The sequence below is a fragment of the Panthera onca genome, chromosome A1, assembly GCF_046562875.1.
Source record: "Panthera onca isolate mPanOnc1 chromosome A1, mPanOnc1 haplotype 2, whole genome shotgun sequence".
Classification (NCBI taxonomy): domain Eukaryota; kingdom Metazoa; phylum Chordata; class Mammalia; order Carnivora; family Felidae; genus Panthera; species Panthera onca.
The window spans coordinates 92,503,722-92,520,329 of record NC_138339.1 but is presented as its reverse complement, the minus strand read 5'-3'; positions in this window follow the sequence as shown (position 1 = coordinate 92,520,329).

Here is a 16,608-nt window from a genome sequence, read left to right as displayed (position 1 = left end):
TGCAGCGTCTACTCTGGTCCACCACCATTTCTTGCCCTATTCCTAAAAAACTGCTTTCTATTTTGGCTCTTTGTATTCACAAGCCAGTATAATCCGTACTCCACACAGAAATCAGGGAGAATTGTTTTTTATTGAAATTTAATCATACCACTCATCTGCTCAAAACATTCCTAGATTTAAAGTAAATCCACTTAGAATAAAATACCAGGCTTTTTTCCATGGGCCTTAAGGCCCTCCATGACCTGGCTTTTGCCTACCCTTCTGCACTCATTTTCTACCAGGTTCCCTTCACTCACTATGTTTTTCTGTCTCAATCTTATTTTCATCTCCTAGACTTTCAGTGTCACGTTTTCCATCTCCAGCGGGTGCATTCTCTAGCTCTCCACTCCTCACTTTTCACCTCTCTGCTCAAATAACCTCTTAAAAATGACTTTCAGGATTGTTGCATCTAAACAGGCACATACTGGGGCACATGGAGGGCTCAGTCAGTTGAGCATCTGACTCTTGATTTCCGCTTAGGTCATGACCCCAGCCAAGGTTGTGGGATGGAGCCCCAAGCCAGGCTCTGCATTGAGCATGGTGCCTGCTTAAGATTCTCTCTCTCTCTTTCTCTCTTTCCCTCTGCCCCTCCCCCACTGTCTCTCTCTCTCTAAAATAAAACCTTTTTTAATTAAACAAATAAACAGCAAGATACTTTGTCCTCCATCCCTGTGAATCATTTACTGTTTTATTTTTTACTTTAGACTCTTTCTCAGCTGAAGTTACATTAATTATTTCATTGTTTACATGTCTTCTTTACTAGTTGTGAGAGCCTATAACTATTATATACTAGGGACTCAATACCTATTTGTTAAATAAATGGATTCTTTTACATATTCTGAAAAATGAAAGAAGAATGATTGAAGATATTTTCCTGGAGGTTGTGAATTATTTCCACTTTTCAGCTGCGCAGATGGGAAGGCATGTTTTTAGCTGTCTCATTTGTTTCTTCTCTCTCAGGGATTGTTGTCTGGTACTGCCTGTCATTCAGTATCTGAAAACCATTGTTTTATACGTTTTATTTGTTTTGTCATTGTTGCTGTTATTGTTGTTTAAAAACAAAGAATAAATCTGATTCCCATTTCTCTGTCTTGGTGGAAACTAAACACTTCCACATATATGATTTTCATGACTCCAAATGGATGTACTTTGTATGGACTTTAACAAATGGAGAGTATCTCAATAAAAGCAATTCATGTATAGTATTGTGTTTCCTTTCGATTGTATCCCAGGTCCTTGATACTTAAGTCAATACACTACTATCTTGGGATACCATGCATGTCACTGGGAGATGTATGAATACAAACTTAGAAGGGTCTATTTAGCATTTCCTTGCTCTTTTCCTAGGACTCATCTCTGTTATTTCAGATCTTGTGTGTTGAAGAACCATGGTAGATCCAAGATTAGATGCTGCAGACCCACAATCCAACATGTGACTGGACCCTATGTGGTGCTTTGAACAATTCTTGCTGATTTTTCCCTAAACCAGATAGACTGTTTCTAAACACAGTGCTAGAAAAGGGAACACACTGAGGTAATACCTTCAAGAATTTAATTGTTTTGAGAGTCAACACAAAGTTTTTGTTGTAAGAAGCATGCCCCCACCTCCCACCCTGGAAAAATATTTAAATGCTAAAATTAAATAGACTTATTCAATAGATCTATACTTGGAATTTGAAATATGGTTCAAAACAAAAAAAAAATATTTCTATAGAAAATCATGCTTCTATTGCATTGATTTCGAGGCAAAATATTTCAACTTAAATATCCTGGAATTGCCTTTCTACAAACTAAGAAGTGGATAATTAGACATGAATTCAACCACTAACACTTATACTTTCTATTTTCATTCAGAACGAAACTAGTTTTCTCCATCAGTTAAAAGGCTGAAAATGGGTAATTTTATTACAGCACTGAAAACTGTTTGATATTTAGTTCTTTGTGTAATCAAAAGGAAATACATAAAGAACTTTGATAAAGACCTTCTGTTGGTAATTGTTCTGATGTGTGATGCCAGTTGCTGTATGGAGACCTAGTCTGGCTCCAAGAAGTTGTATATACCCTACATATAATGATCCCCTGGAAGGAGGGGAAAACACTAATTTACACTGAACAATTAGTTCTAATACAAATGGAGAATATCAACTAGTGAGTTTTTTATAATGTAGTTTGAATTTTAGATGTAAAAGAATATTGAAATTTCCTGTTCCATACTACTAGGTTAACCATAGTGGCCTGACATCAGTGTCTAGCTTTTAGGTGCTAACTTGGATTAAAGGCTTCATTAAAGTATTTTGGTTATTAAGTTGCCTAGAAGACCTGACTTGTGAAAATCTCGTTCATCAGAAATCTCTAGGAGACACTTGCTATTATTGGGTAGGATACAATAGGAGAATTATGACAAGGAACAAAAGGAAAAAAATGATTTTCTCAATCAAAATTACAGGGACAAATCCCAAAATGGTAGTTCTAAATTGACCTAAAAGTTTTTCTGGGACAGTGGAACAAAATGTGAATGTACATTCATTCATTCAATATATATATATATATATATATATATATATATATATATATGATAGGCACAAACTATGTTTCAGTCACTGTCCTAGGTATTTTGGGAACATCAGTAGACAAAAACAAAAATGCCTACAATTCCTGCCCTGATAGAGCTTAAGTCCTATTAGAGGACAAACACACAATAAACATAAACATAATAGCTGAGTATATTACCAAGTAGAGAAAGTGATAACTTTGGAGAAAATAATAGAAAGTGAAGTAGGGGCAGGCAAGCTGGCTGCGGTGTCAATGATGTCTGGGTATATCTCATACAAAAAGTATGTTTTGATTAAAAACTTGAAGGAGATGAGGTACTTAGCTAAATGATATCAGAAGAAATAGTGTTCCAAGCTGAGGGAGTGGTCAGTGCAAAGGCTCTAAGATGGGAGATTCCTTGAAAGACAGTGGGTAACAGCAAGGCTAGCATGCACAGAGTAGAATGAACAAGCCAGGGGTGGGGTTGGGGATGGGGATGGGGGTAGGGTATTGGGAAAAAGATCATAGGTAATACAGAGCTAGATTTTTGGGTTTTACTCTGAGAGATATGGGGATCCACTGCGTCACTCGAATCACCTCCCCATTCTTAAAAGAGGAGACATTTTTTGCTCTATATGTCTAAAATTAATTATCTACTTTGGTCATTATGGCTGAAGCTGTACTTCTTCCCATCCCGAGCACTGACCTCTACCTTGTCTCCCAGAGCATCAACATCATCACTTACTTTATATTAAGGAGTGATAAGTTTATGGTACTTAGCCAGTTAATAAAGAAATTAATAGCAGTAATAGCTTTGTAAATTACCATAGTCAAATTCCTTTTTACCATGAGCTAGGACATGAGTCAACAAGCGTTTTTCTTTTTTCTGTAAAGGGGCAGAGAGTAAATACTTTTAGCCTCTCTGATATATGGTGTCTGTTGCAAATACTCAGCACTGCCATGGGGGTGTGAAAGCAGCAATAGATAACAGTGTAAACAAAGATACACAGCTTGGTTCCAGTAAAAATTTATTTACAAAACTGAGTGGCAGGCTAAATTTGGGCCACAGGCTGTAGTTTGCTTACCTTTACGATAGAATATAGAGGGTATATTAGCTTTGGAGTAGGGACCAGTGGGTGAGGAGAGGTGCAGCACAGTGCCCGCAAAGAGCAATCATAAAACTCTGGTATCGGACAGACCAGTCCTTCAAGCTCAATTCTTCTCTTTGCACTATGCACATAGCAGGTGTTATGGGCTGAATGTTTGTGCCCTCCTCCTACCCCCTGCTCAAATTCATATGTTGAAGTCCTAACTCTCAATGCAATGGTTTATGAAAGTGGGGGCCTTTTGGAGGTAATTAGGTTTAGATGAGGTCATGGTGGTGGGGCCCCATGATGGGATTAGTGTCCTTATGAGAAGAGAAAGAGAGACCAGAGCTTTCTCTTTTTCTCTCTACCATAGGAGGACACAGCAAGAAGACAGATATCTACAAGCCAGGAAAAGGATCATTAGTGGGAACTGAATTTGCAGGCACCATGATTTTGGATTTTCTAGCCTCCACAACTGTGAGAAATAAATGTGTGTTGTGTAAGCCACTCAATCATGATATTTTTTTATAGCAGCCCAAGCTGACTAAGACAGCAGGCATTCAAAAATACAAGAGAATGTTTACCAGTTATCAGACTTTCAGCAAAAATTGTCACTTCAGGATACAATGATGACTTCAGAAATAAGGGAGAAAATGTTGTTGGATTCACTATTCTCTCTATATATTGCCTCTGTCCCCTTCCCTCAGTCCTGTCCTCCCAGTACTCCAGTTACACGGATTTACACCTTTTGATTATGCCTTACATGTCTCTTACTTTCTGTTTTGTTTCCTCTATTTGGTTTTTATGCCTCTGTTTTGCCTATTTTTATTTACCTGTCTTCCATTCCTCAGCCCTGGCTTATATTGTGTTCAGTCTGCTGTAAAACCTACCCGATGATTTCTTAATTTCAAGTATTGTGTTTTTCCATTCTAAAATGTCCTTTTGATTTTTTATTTATTCCTTTTATTTTTTGCTTAATTCTCAATATTTTCTGCTATTCAACCAACTTCTTCTTCTAATATGTGGATCATCTGTGGATCTCTTTTTCCCCTTGGTCGTTAGCAAACTTCGTGTGTCCTATGTATTATCATGCTTCATAAATTTGGATATTGTGGGTTAAAAAAAAACGGTAGAGGCTCTGTGATTTCTTTCAAAAAGAGCTAGTTTTTTGTTTGTTTGTTTGTTTGTCTGTTTTTGGCAGGCAGACAGACCCTGCTGAGGTGTGATTTTAGGCTTTCTTAAGGCCAGACTGTTAAATTTTTACCTTATTTGACCTTATTTCTGGTTGGTTTCTCTTGCTACTAAGGCATTCCCCTTCTGAAGTCTTGACTAAAATTTTATAGTGTTTACTGATACATCTCCTCTTTGGTAAGGCTTAAATTCTAACTTCTGTTTTCTCAGTACGGCATGCTGCTGAAATCTGTGATCAGATTTTTAGATCTCCAGCTGCTATTTTCATCTGATTTGGCAGAATCTCACTCGACTCATGCACAGCTTAGACACTGTCCAACAGCTTGTGGGGAATATGTACATGGGTTTCTGGGCTCCTTTTCTGAATTTCTTTCACTATCCACAAATTTGCTTCTGGAGTGCCTCACCCCTGCAAGACAGCCACTTGCTATGTGGGCCCTATTTCCTCATGCTTGAATGTGGAAAAACATCTTAGAGAAAAAGCCAGAGGACATGGGGGCTCACTTTCTGTGCTTTCTCCTCTGAAGGCTTACAGCACCCGTATTGCTGGCTGGCTCATGGATTTGTTTTGCATGTCTTATCCAGTTCTTACTGCAGTTCCAGTCATAGCATGAATCCAATACAAGATGCTCCTCCATGGCTGGAACTAGCTCCCCTTTACTCTTCAACTCACTGGAAGGTAATTTCCATCCCACTCCTCCTGTGAAACTGCTCTTGCTGGGGTCACCACTAACTTCCATGGTGCTGCTCCAGGGCATTCTTCTCAAGCCTTATTCTACTCTCTCTCTTAGTAGCATTTGACACAGTTGACCCCTTTCTGTCTTTGGCTTTCATGTCACACACTCTTGGAATTCCTTCTACCTCTGTGACCATTTTTCCTCAGTCTTCTTTGTAGACTTAACTCTCCTTTGTCCAACATTTAATGTTGGGGCCCCTCACAGGCTCTCTGATAGGTGCTCTTTGCGTCTGCCTCCACAGCCCTTTATAGATGATCTCATTCAAATCTGATGACTGCCACACTATGGTGGAAACTGTCAGATTTATATTCCCAGACCAGGGCCCTTTTCTAAGCTTCACAACTTGGATCTAATAGCCTACCAGAGATCTCGACTCGGATGACTCACAAGGATTTCCAAATTTAGTATGCCAAAGCTGAACTACTTTTGTGCTGTATGCTGACCTCCCCCTCTTCCCGAGTTCTTTACTCAGTAAAGGACATCATCATCCTCCACACCCTCCCTGCCCTGCCTGTTACCCTTGCCAGACACTTGGGAATAACCTGGATTCTTCCCTCACATTTCAACACACCAGGTTTCAGTAGCTCATCTTTTCCTTAGTTTTTCAAGTTTGTGAGAGTTCATCTCGTTGCTGGCTGAGGACTTTACTTTCTTTGCTCTGGGTCAAGTACACAGTTCCCATCAGAGTCTTTTTTGTTAGGGTATTTGAGAGTATAGGGGCTGTGAACTTTGAAATCACAGCAGAGGACAGGTACCTAAGGTCATAGGCAAGGCCAAAGCCATCGAATACAGATTAATTTATGTTTGCTATGCTCGGTTTTAGATGTTTAGAACATTTGTGATTAATGTTTAAATAATTTCTGAGAGACTTTAGAAATTTGGAAGCTAATGATAGGGATTATAAGGTAAATTCTATAAGGCTTGTCTCAAGGAAGATAGTTATCATCTCATAGCAGCTACTTGCTGGTTGGACTATGAATTTGTGTTCCACAGGTTGAAATTTTAGGCTCATTTTATTCATATATGATTGGCAGTTTTAGATTTATGCCTGCCATCTAGTCTACTAAATGTCTTAGAAAGTTAAAATATTTCTTAAAAAGAATAGTATGCTTTAGTTAATGAGATGGTCTAAACGTACTGATACTCTTTATTTTTGTACAATTTGCTTCAGAACCCCAAGACATGGCACAGTACCCACTGACCCTGGGTGACCTTAGGCGAGTCAGTTACCTTCTCTGTCTTTACTTTCCTCATTTATAAATTGATAATAGTGCCTGCCTCATTGGTCGTTATGAGGTTCAAGTGATTTTGTATTTATAAAGTGCCTAGAATGGCACTTGGCACAGTGTAAACATGATGATAACTGTTAAATAAATTAAATAAAGTATGCCTGGCTTTTCCTTTTTAATTTCTGTATTGTTTTGTGGAAGAACTAAGGTGTCAGCAACCCTGGATTCTCACCTCAGAGGTGTTTGTCTAGCCTTGTGGCCTTAGCACCACTTAATTTTTAGTATCCCTTAGCTTTGGTTCTGTATCTGTAACATAATAGGTAACACTAACGGGATACTTCCCTTGTGCTTCTGCGAAGCACTTGACCTACATCATTGCACAACGATGTGTCTAGATAGGTTGTGGGACAATAATCTTTATTTTATCTGAGGTTTAGAGAAGAGAATAACTTGCCTGAAGTTACACAGCTAGTAAACGTGGCATCCAGGCAGCATCTCTGGTTCCAGAATTCAAAGCTCTCAGACACCTCATTCTTTCTCAGGGCTGCTTATTATTTTACTTACAGAGCTTTTACGCATTGAAAAGCAGCCCAGATTTCAGCCAGGCCTCTGCCTCTGAAAACGTCTGCAGCTTGGCTGTGCAAATCCCTGAGATTGTCTCATAACAGAGTGAGACGTCGCCACTGCCTCCTGGTGCAGGCTGGATTCCAGCCCACTTGAACAGCTCTCTAGCTCTCCTGGAGATGAGTAGTGCAGCCTGGGCTGGCCTTCGTTCCTTGGCTTTTGGCTCTCTTCTGTCATTGCTTTCTTTTTAGAATGCATTTGCATTTATAACAAAGAAATCATGCAGCCCCTAAGCCCAGTGTTTTCTTTGAATTATGTCCTCGTTTCCCTTGGCAACCATGTAGCTTGACCCCCCACCAAGCAGGTCTCCCTGTAGCTTCAGCATTTCAAAACTGAATCCTGCTGTGAATAGAATTGTTGGTTTTCCAGAATCTATATTATCCTTGCAGAGGTCCTCAAGTGACAATGTATTTGTTTATTTGTCATTTAATACCCTTATCACTCTAATGGTGAGAAAAGCAGGGCAGGAAGGAAGGGTCATATGGTGGCAGGGTAGTGTTTTCAGACCAATAGAGTCTTGCGGTACCTCTTAAACCACACTGTGTTAGTGGTCAGCACTAGAAAGAGTCTCCACCATGGAGATGAAGAAATCAAGGCCAGTAGAGGCTAACTGCTTTGCTCAGGATCCTATGTTACCTCGACACTTGACCAGGACCAGCCTTCCTGACACACCTATTTCACACCAAACTCATGTGTGTAGCAGGTATGAATCCCAGACCACAGATTCAGGTGTGCACTGTACTGAAGTGTGCCCCCCAAAAAGATATATTCAAGTCCTAACTCTTAGAATCTGTGAATATGAAAATCAGGTCTTTTCAGATGTAATCAAAATAAAGTCATATTGGATTAGGGTGGGCCCTAAATCCAATGACTGGTATCCTTATGAGAAGAAGAGAAGACGTAAAGGGACATGCACACAGGGCAGAAGGCTGTGTGAACATGGAGGCAGAGACGGAAGTGTTGCAGGACCTCAGGCATTGTTGGTGAAGGGGAGCAGAATACACCATCCCAAAATATACCTCTTTGGCATAAGGATTATTTTAGGCCGATTAAGTTTAAGAAGTAGCAGGCACAGGAATGCTTTGAAGACTGAGTAGAAGTTACCCTTTTGTAAGAGACATTTACATTTATAAAGAAAATCTCCAATTTGAGGGTGTCTTCCTCTCTCCCAGGGAGAGGAAGAGGACTAAATCTCTAGAAACTCTGACCAGTGGAGGCAGCAAGGACTTCAACCTGCACAGCCATGATCTCATCATTTGTTGAGCTTTGCCTGGTAACATCCCATCACTACCCTCCCTCAACATCATCTTTTGTCTTTTTCTGAAGATGGTATTTAAGGTGGTGACTTGGACCGTTTCGGGAAGTTAGTTTTCCTGGGGATCTCCCATGTACACGTGTTATTAGACTTCTGTTTGATTCTCTCCTATCAATCTGTCTTCTATCATAGGTGGACCTTAGCAAAGAACCTAGAAGGATAAAGGGAAAATTATTTTCCTCCTGTATACTGGCAACCACCAGAAGCTAGGAAGAAGCAAAAAGAGAGTTTCCCCTACAGTTTTCAGGGGGGAGCACAGCCCTGCTGCCACCATCATTTTGTGCTTCTAGCCTCCAGAACTGAGAGAATACATTTCTGTTGTTTTGAGCCACCCACTTCGTGGTAATCCATTGCAGCAGTCCTTGGAAGCTAATACAATGTGGCTATTAAATATAATTTTATTTTTGTGTAATTCAACATGAGGTTTATTTTGTCCTTCAGTACTTCCAGGGGGTAAGCACGTAAAGCCCAATCCATTTAAGCTTCCCCTACCTCCCAGGGCTGTGTCTAAGCTACGATGTATGCATGTCGGTGCAACCCAGTTGTCTGGTGATGCCTTGTTTCTGTGCCCATGGCCTCTAGAGATCGGATGGCTCCAGCAGCTTCCAACCTACCACAGGGGATGAGATTCCCAGACAGGCAATTTACACGCATGTACACCTAGTTGCGGTGTTAAGGACAATTCCACAGTGAGTTCTTCTTTGTCATGAGGGCTCTGCAGGCCTCTCTTCCCAAAACACACCTATTTTCTTGCAAATTTATCCCACCTCTGTGGTGGAAAAAGAAGTAGATCCAGTTCCCTCCACCTTGATTATTGACACTCTTCCTACACTCTTTCTCTATGCCCCAAATCCTCCAACTTCCTAACTTAGACTTATGGAATACAAAACCCAAATATTTTGCAGCCATTGGCCATGTCCCTTCCCTGAGTCAATAAACCCAGAATACTTGTTATGCGTGGGGCGGGGGGGAGGGGGAGGACAAGAAAAGTGGAAAATACTGGTGGAAAAGCAAAGAATATTAGTTTATGAAAACTGCCATCTGGATGAATGTGATATAGAAGAACATACTCCTGAAGCCAAAGAGACATGGAATTGGATATCAACAATGCTCCTTCCTAACTGTAACTAGGGCCAGTTGTAGTCTCTCTGAGACTTTGTATTGTCACCAAAATAAGGAAGCAAAGTACCTACTTTCTAGAGTTGTTGTGGGGTCTAAATTTAATGAGATAACGTATGTAAAACACAAAGACGATACCAACTAGCCAAGTCAACGTGGTCACAGAGACAATTGAAGTCCGGGTTGATTTCCCAGTTCTTTCCTAAGGAGCCAGCATCAGTGAAGACACCAGCTATCCAGCCTGAAGATCCATTCTGCATATTGGCTCCCACTGCTATGTAAGTTGCTGCTATGGAGGGTAGCTGGCTCTTTACCCGTTTTTCTTGTGCTACGGAATAGCTTGAGGATGGGAACTAGGTTTTCAATTCTTCCCTATCTATATTATTTTCTAGATCTGGTGCATTTTGTCTTTTGTGCTTTCCTAAATCCAAATAAATAGTCAGCAGACAGACAAATGCCTTATATTTTAATCTACTTGGCTATTAAACTGGAACACTGCTGAGCTCTTCTGGGAAATTAGGATGCTTTAGTGTTTTTTTAGGAACTGGCGAAACCCAGGCACAGCCACTATTGACTTGGCCAGATTTTCCTTCTCTAAGAGGTTGTCATTCAGATGCAGAGCCACTAGATGTCACACATGGGGAAGTGTTCTGCTCTGCTCTGTGATTTCTCCTGCAAGGAGAGATGGTGATTCACTATTATCCTTCTGTAAAAACCAAACAAAATATTTTGAACAGATTTATTTTTTTAGAGTAATTTTAAGTTTATAGAAAAATTGAGAGAAAGGTACAGAGTTTCCCAAATACCTCTTGCCCACACATACATAGGCTCTCCCAATATCAACATCACTTACCAGAGTGGTACATTTTTTTTTTTTACCAAGGATGAACCCACATCGACACATAATTATCACCAAAGGTCCATTGTTTACATTAGGGTTTACTCCTGTTGTTGTATATTCTATGGATTTGAACACATATATAGTGACGTATATTCATCATTATGCTTATTTGCCATCTGTATATCTTCTGTGGTAAGGAGTCTGTTAAGGAATTTGGTCCACTTTAAGTCAGGTTATTTTTTTTTTTAATGTCCATTTATTTTTGAGAGAGGGACAGAGCATGAGCAAGGGAAGGGCAGAGAGAGAAGGAGACACAGAATCTGAAGCAGGCTCCAGGCTCTGAGCTGTCAGCATAGAGCCCAATGCAGGGCTCAAATTCGCAAACCGTGAGATCATGACATGAGCCGAAGTTGTACCCTTAACCAACTGAGCCACCCAGGTGCCCCTGATTTCCCATTATTGAGTTTAAGTGTTCTTTGTATATTCTGAATAAAAGTCTTTTATCAGATGTATCTTTTGTAAATATTTTTCCAGTCTGTGGCTTGTCTTCTCATTCTCTTGACATTTGTCTTTCACAGAATCTATGTTTTAAGTTGTAATGAAGTCCAGCTTAGCAATTATTTTTTTCATAGATCATGTCTTTGGTTTTGTATCTAAAAAGGCATCACCATCCCAAAGGTCATCTAGATTTTCTCCTATATTATCTACTAAAAGTATTACAGTTTTGCATGTTACATTAGGTCTGTGATCCATTTTGTGAAGGGCTGTAATGTCTGTGTCTAATTCACTTTTTGCATATTGATGGCCAATGGTTCCAGCACCATTTGTTGAAGAAACTACTTTTGCTATACTGTACAGCAGTCCTCCCTTCCCCTTATCTGGTTTCACAGTGTATGGTTTTAGTCATCCTGTGATCAAACAGTCCAGAAACAGATGACCTTCCTTCTGAAGTCTAACTTCCTAGAAGCCTAACTCCATGTCAGAATGCCTATGTCATTCAGCTCACTTCATCTCATCATGAAGTTTCTTTATTATCTCACATTATCACCAAAAGAAGATGAGTAAGTGTGGTATGGTATTTTGAGAAAGAGAGAGAAACTACATTCACATAAGTTTTATTACAGTATATGGTTATAACTCTTCTATTTTATTATTTGTTATTGTTGTTAATTTCTTACTGTTACCTAACTTATAAATTAAACTTTGTCACAGGTATGTGTATACAGGAAAAAACATAGTATATATAGAGTTTTGTATTATCTGTGGTTTCAGGCATCCACCAGGGTCTTGGAATATATCCCTAATAGATAAGGGGGGACTGTTGTACTGTCTTACTCCTTTATCAAAGATCAGTTGACTATTTTTATAGATGTATATTTCTGGGCTCTCTAGTCAGTTTCATTGGTCTTTACTTCCATTCTTTTGCCAACACCACACTGTCTTGATTACTTTAGCTGCGTAGTAAGTCTTGAAGTTGGGTGACATTGGTCTAACTTTGTTCTTCTCCTGCAATACTGTGTTGGCTGTTCTGGATCTTTTGCCCTCCATAAAAACTTTAGACTCATTTTGTTAATGTCCATATCATAACTTGTTGGGATTTTGACTGGGATTGCTCTGAAACTCTGGGTCAAGTTGGGAAGAACTGACCAGTGCCAGTCTCAGCCTATCAATAACCAATGTTGTGGCTGGACCCACGCTTGTGGTTCTCATTATGATTGCAAGATACTTTCAGCGATAACCATCAGGAAGTTTTTTTTATAAAAGGTTGGTACACCACGAGTTTGTGGATGGAGAGAATGAGTATGGGCCTCTGTTTCTGCTTTTGGGGGGTAGAGGATTGAAGCCTACGGTTTTGAGAGCTCACTTTGTATTTATGAATTTCAAAACATTAGAGAAAGAATTTAAAGCACAGGAAGAGGGGGAAAAAAAACCAAGCAGTCCAATGGTCAGATATCTAAACCAAAGGAGAGGGAGTGGGGGTAGGTGGGCTGGCTCTTTATCTAGTGTGGTTCTTACTGGGAACAAATGTTTAAGGAGCCAAGAATGTGGTTCAATGAGGTCAAATGGTCCTTTTCTCTAGAATGATGGAGAAGGTGGGAAATGACTAAGCATTTCAGGGCTGGTACTGGTTACAGGTAGGTGTGGCCACCTTGCCCAAGGGCATACTTTCCTGGGATGGTTCACATCCAAGGATCATCTGGTATAGAAAGGCTCAGTCATTTCAGTGCAGTGTAGGACAACTCTGAAAGACCCTTTTAACTCCAGGATTTCCCATAGGATCAGCTGAAGCTGCTTTTATTAGGCCTGCATCTCAGCTTGTCTTCTCCCTCAACTAATCCTGCTTCTTTCTCCCTCTTTCTACAGGCACTTCCTAATAAACATACTACACATGAACCTCTGCCTCAGAGTCAGCTTCTTGGAGAACCTAACCTGTATCAATGTGCATGGGAAATAGGGTTTCTTTCCCATCCTGGAGCAAAACTAGGTACTCCCAAGAGTGAGATGGGAGAGTGAGCAAAGTAATTGACTTGTTCTATTGAAGAATAGCAGTGGTACTTCTCAGCTGATTACAGCTGAAGATAATACTGGTTACAACTGTAAATGAATAGCGGTACCCCACACAGAGCAGTGGGTTCAAAAATCCTGCAGGGAATTGGTATTTTATGGTATTTAATTCTAGATAACTAGGTGAACTCTTCGTCCTTTTCAAAGTCCAGTTAAAATGTCACTGGCCTTGTTATTCTTTCTGTAAGTCCTTCATAAAAAAGTCAGTCTCTTCTTTCACTTGGGTGGCACAGCAGTTAGAATCAGTGTCATACCAAGGATGGTAGGTGGGGGAGAAGGGAGAGAAATCTTCCCTGAGAGCAAGCATAGAGGGGATACACTGTCTGTGGACAACTGAAAAACAATAATAAAACTGACTAGAGGTCAGCTGCTTTTTATTATCACCATGCATTGGCAACTCTAAACAACATCAGTTTGACAAAATATTCCTTCCTTCCTTCCATGAGGAGTGCTTCTCTATATCTCATACACTCCTTTCCACCTTGGCCTAATCTGACTCAGTATATACCTTCATTATAGCACCTATCACCTCATATTATACTGTTTACCCCAGACCATGGGTTCTCTATGTCTAATTTAAGTGTGGCTGATTTTTGCTCCCTCTTTGTCATCTCTGTATGATCCCTATTATAATTCTTGGCCAAAGTAGTCACCAATAATATTTAGTTGAACAAATAAAAGACAGTAATTCTGTTCTTCATTTACATGTGGGAGCAGCAGGTTATTACAGAGATAATAGTCTTCTAGCCCTAAAGCTCAACCAACATCCTAAATCAGTGTCATTATCATCTCCCTCAAACTTGATTTTCTTCGAATTTTTCACAAGTATTAATTCAAAACTTTACTTTTCCTGGAACCACCAACCTATTGGGATAGATCAAGTCATGTAACAGTAATAATTTAAATGTCTTTAGTCCATGTCTCCACTTGCCTATTCAGGACTGCCACACCCATGTATTTCTGCATGCACTCCTGTAATAAATAATTGTTTATGCAATGAATAAATATTAACTACTATGTGCCAGGCTCTGGGCTAGCACCTCTGAAATCTCATCCAAGTATGTCTGAGAGTTCCAAGGGAGTGTCTTAGCCATGACTGCAAACAGAGCAGAATGAACACACACATTTCTCTTGCTAATAGTGACTTCCCCACCCAATGCAACTTTATGCATTGTTTCATAACAAGTCTCTGATTTATATGAGTCTTTGCAAAGACTCCTTCCAGGGGATTAGGAGAAGAGGACAAAAAGGAAAGAAAATTCTCTTTTGCCATATGTCACCCTTCTTTTCTTTAATCTATCCTTTACCTTTTAGCCAGACTATCTTGTATATATATGGATAAGTTTAAGCCACTTGCTTCATCAAATCTCATCAGTGGTTTCCTATTACTATAAAGTAAACCCAAATCTCATGACATTTAAGGTTAGTTGAAGGGAAAAAAAAACATACAAATAAATGTCACAGAACCAAAATGACTAACATATGGGAACTCTCAAATTTTCTTTTCTTCTCTCTGCCAACTGAAGAGTGGACTGGCTCTGCCCTGCTCAGAGTTTTCTTTTCCTTTTCCTTTTGAGGAGAGTTCTTCCAGTGTCCTGTGCACAGCCACTGGCTGGTGGCAGAGTTGGACAGCTGCCCAAAGGTACCAGGGGCAGTGGAGACAGGCCTGAGCTTTAGCGCGTAATCAGCCGCCCAAGATGTGCTTGCCATTGGCGCCATGTTTGTCTGACACGCGCAGAAGCCCTGCAGAGTTGGGTTTTGTGATTTACGGTTGGGAGGACAGAAGACATCTGGGCAAGACAGGAGAAGGAAAGGGGCGCCTGGGTGGCTCAGTCGGTTAAGCGGCCGACTTCGGCTCAGGTCATGATCTTGCGGTCCGTGAGTTCAAGCCCTGCGTCGGGCTCTGTGCTGACATCTCAGACTGGAGCCCGTTTCGGATTCTGTGTCTCCCTCTCTCTGACCCTTCCCCTGTTCATGGTCTTTCTCTCTCTGTATCAAAAATAAATAAACGTTAAAAAAAAATTAAAAAGAGAAGGAAAGGGGGTAGAGAGAGAATGTCTACTACTGGGAAAAGAGGTTTGTATGGTGGTTAGTGGGAGAAAGGACCAGAGAAGCTGTGGGTGGGTAAGGAAAGAGACAGGGAAGAAATGAGATTTTAAGACGCAGTGTTCAAATAAAGAACCTGAGTTACTGTGAAATTTCTTTTGGGTGTTGGACTATGCTTTGTCTGTCATAGTGTTAGAAAAGTCATTTTATGCTCCAGACTTCATGTCTCGTTCTAACTAGCTGACCAGTTAATTAAGGTCTGCAACTGCCTTGCAGGAAAATGAGTATTGGAAGAAGAAATTTTGTCCTTGCATTTATTAGCTGTTTGACCTTGAGAGAGTTAACACTTTTCTTAGCTTACATTTTTATTTTTCACCTGCAAACTAGGGTCGTGGTAGCACCTGCCTCATGGAACGGTTGCAAGGATTAAGTGAAATCATGTTTATAGAAAGCTCTCTGCTCAGTATTTGGCCTAGCGCGAGTGCTGACTAAATGATCACATCCTGTTATTATGTTGCTAGATGGGGAAAATAAAACAGAATCCTCGGAAGTCTCCAGCAAGAAATTAGGTTTCCTGGCAAGTTAGATGGGACCAAGAAGAGACAATGGGGCTTGCTGAAAGTACAGCGCCAAGAATCAAATCATTCTACTTCTGCAGTGATTCCTGTAGTCTGTAGACACAACATATTTTGATTGCTAACTGCGAACATGTCATACTTCCCCTAAGTAGTAGTTTCATACGGTAAACCTTTCATATAATTTTAACATTTTTCTACATCTTATTTGCTTAAGTTTGTTTTTCTTTTTTTTTTAATTAAAAAAAGTATTTGTTTATTTTTGAGAGACAGAGTATGAGCAGAGGAGGGGCAGAGAGAGAGGGAGACACAGAATCCGAAGCAGGCTCCAGGCTCCGAGCTGTCAGCCCAGAGCCCCATGCAGGGCTCGAACTCACAAACCGCAAGATCATGACCTGAGCCGAAGTCAGATGTTTAACCCACTGAGCCACCCAGACGCCCCTTTTTGTTTTTCTTTTTTCTTCCATATTCCATCTTGTTTGCTTGCTCCCACTCAATCCTATTTCTATTAAGAAGATTTGAGGACTGCAAAACTCCTCCAAACTTGAATTCAAATGACAAAAATAAGCTTACCAACCCACCCCTCTTCTCTCCAAGCCATCGCCCTCCTTCCTTCCAGCAGCCTAACCCTTGCCTTTGGCATTTCTCCCAAGAGTGACTTGCTCCTCAAGATCTCAGCTTTCACCTCCATAGGTGAAAAGGGTAGA